This window comes from Macrobrachium nipponense, chromosome 2 (assembly GCF_015104395.2).
Source record: "Macrobrachium nipponense isolate FS-2020 chromosome 2, ASM1510439v2, whole genome shotgun sequence".
Classification (NCBI taxonomy): domain Eukaryota; kingdom Metazoa; phylum Arthropoda; class Malacostraca; order Decapoda; family Palaemonidae; genus Macrobrachium; species Macrobrachium nipponense.
In genome coordinates, this window is record NC_087201.1 from 143,011,861 (window position 1) to 143,014,350 (window position 2,490).

The window sequence follows — 2,490 nt, forward strand, 5'->3', positions numbered from 1 at the left end:
ACACGGAAGAGACAACTAGATTTGGGCATATAAAGAATCATTGTTGGGATCCTTGCTGTTGTGTAAGATAAGGCAATTGGCGTCTATTCGACATTGCATACATGTGAATTGTTTGAAAATCAAGACGTTGTTCCTATAAGGGAAAGATTCAATCTAACAAATGTAACAATAGGAAGTTCGGCTGTAAAAAAGTTCCGACTCAATGCTACATAAATGTTTCATGAAGCATTAACAGCACAATGACAAAGGATAATCAGTAAAAAATCGTACTGGAAGCCGAGGAGCAATCCAAAGCTTTTTGGCCTAATTCTCGCCAAAATGAATCGAGCGACCGTTCTCGGTAACGACTTACCCTTGGTAGTTGCTCCTGGAGGTTGTTCGTGTCCTTGAAAACGATGTCTGCCTCGTCAGAAGTGGTCTGGAAAATCCGGTTACTGCGTCGACTGGTTGACGGCCTGGAACAGTTTGGTATTTAGTGTTAGTAAAAAGTTTGCGTTTTAGAATTTTAAGTTGCCACTCTGAACTCTTTAATGTCTTAGATTTCTTTGCGAATGTGTTTTGCTCATATTTTGTTCAGCCTTTCTTGTATTACCGATTGAGTGACTCTACAGTAACTCCTAGGTCTTTCATAACGTAGATGGTGAATCTCCTTTTACGCCAAGGTATATAAGGGATCACAGTTAATGAATACTGAATTTTTAACATTTCAGGTGTTCGTGATCGTCCCTACTCGGTTGATAATATCGGCGATGAAGATTCAAACCATTGAACTGGTCATCTGCCTGGACGATGGAATATTGACAGAGGAGGAGTTTGTCCTGCTTCAGTTTTTCAAGAGGATAGGTAAATAGAGAAGATGGAAATAAACGGTGAGTGATTATTAAATTTTGCAGCTTATCTTAACTAACTAAAACCCTTTAAAAATCCTCCACCCTAGGTGCGGTGGCCCTTAGTGGTGGAGGTACGCCCGCCCTTGAACTAGTTATGGTGAGGACGGAAGTCCTGCTATAATTAGTTCTTGGGAGGAAGAAACTAACCAGACAACCCCCAAAATCTTCAGCTACTTGTGAGTTTATATTAAGTCATATTAAGATTTATTTGTCATTACGTTAATGGTTCAGTTCACAGAATCTGCGAAATCATTTGTGCAGTCACTTATAGAAACTGCCAAATTTGATAAATGACTTAGTTAAAGGTTAAAACTTGGGCTTGCTAGATACATTTATACTTATTGTAACTACGTTAGAGTTCGCAGTTTCTAACTGCTTAAGAATATTTTCATTCATAGTCAACATTATGATGCCAATTTTATGTACTAGCAGAAGTTTTTTTGCAGCTTTTATTCTCGTAATTAGTTAGTTGTACGAAGTGAAAGGATTAGAAGAGTTATACTTATTTTTTTTTTTTTTTTTTTTGTTTTTTTTTTTTTAGTTGAAAAGTAAAAGTGTTATACTAAGTGATTTTCAGTTCTGTTTTTTTGTTTTTGCTTGGGTGGTTGGCCTTTTTTTTACCAGTACGGGCTCTTGGTCATAGAGCATCCCGTAACAATTTTTAGTTCGGTAGCAGTTATTTCGGAACGATTCCCTTCCAAAGAAGTATAACGTTATATTTTTCTGTTTTAGGGTAATCGTTTAAGTTTGGTTTTCTGTCTGAACTCGGTCCTTACGCTCTTGCCTATTCCAGGTTTATGTGAGACTGGTGTGACCTCATTCCTAATTAGTGAAATATTCTCCGCCGGAAGTTATTCCTAGATTGGAAGAAACAATTGTATGGAATCTAGGGGCCCAGAAATTGAGCAGCTGCGATGGTGCTGGGCTTCTAATGCTACCTTGGATTTCCCTTAGGTTTCTTAACTATCTTGGATGAGGTTAACAATGAACTGTACTTTTAAAACTATGGAAAAATATCTTTATCCCTAGGTGTGTATGATACGAATTAATAAAAAAGCAAGGCAAAATTTTAAGTTACTTTTGCTGGTATTCAGTGGCTTGCCTTTAAGGTCTTAAAATGGTCACTAAGAAATGTCAAGTTCTAAACTTGAGAGACCTAACAGAATCTGAACCTGAAGGTACTAAAGTATTTGTCGTTGAGGAAAACGTTACCGTGACTTCAGACTAGTTTGCTTCGGTTTAGGTGAAAATAACGGATTTAGCCAAGGAAAGGAAGTGAATGTTGAGAGAACTAAAGTAAATAGTATTATACTAGTATCTTACTTATGGGTAAGAACTAAATTGGCTGAGCATATTGGGCAATTATCAAAGGATTTAGCTAACTTTTCAAATTTTATACCTGAGAATTAAAGAAAATAGAAAATATATTGAATGATGGTTAATCATAACTTTAGCTGGTTGAGACTGGATCATAGCTTAAAGTATATTCAGAGATGTGGATATGACAGTTGCTCAGAATTATAAAACCGTAATCGCTGATCCCTTTGGGGTTCTGTCCATTGCTACGTTATTTAAGTAGGTGGGCAAGCAATTTTTGTTT

At 36.7% G+C, this 2,490-nt stretch overlaps 1 long non-coding RNA gene across 1 annotated transcript; it reads left to right on the forward strand.

Annotated features, from left to right (window-relative positions):
- The first annotated feature begins 431 nt into the window (after nt 1-431).
- On the forward strand, nt 432-1,876 carry LOC135221535 (uncharacterized). Its single transcript, XR_010316009.1, has 3 exons — nt 432-477; nt 711-869; nt 1,684-1,876. It is a non-coding gene; the product is annotated as an uncharacterized LOC135221535 (long non-coding RNA).
- Nucleotides 1,877-2,490: the final 614 nt, after the last annotated feature.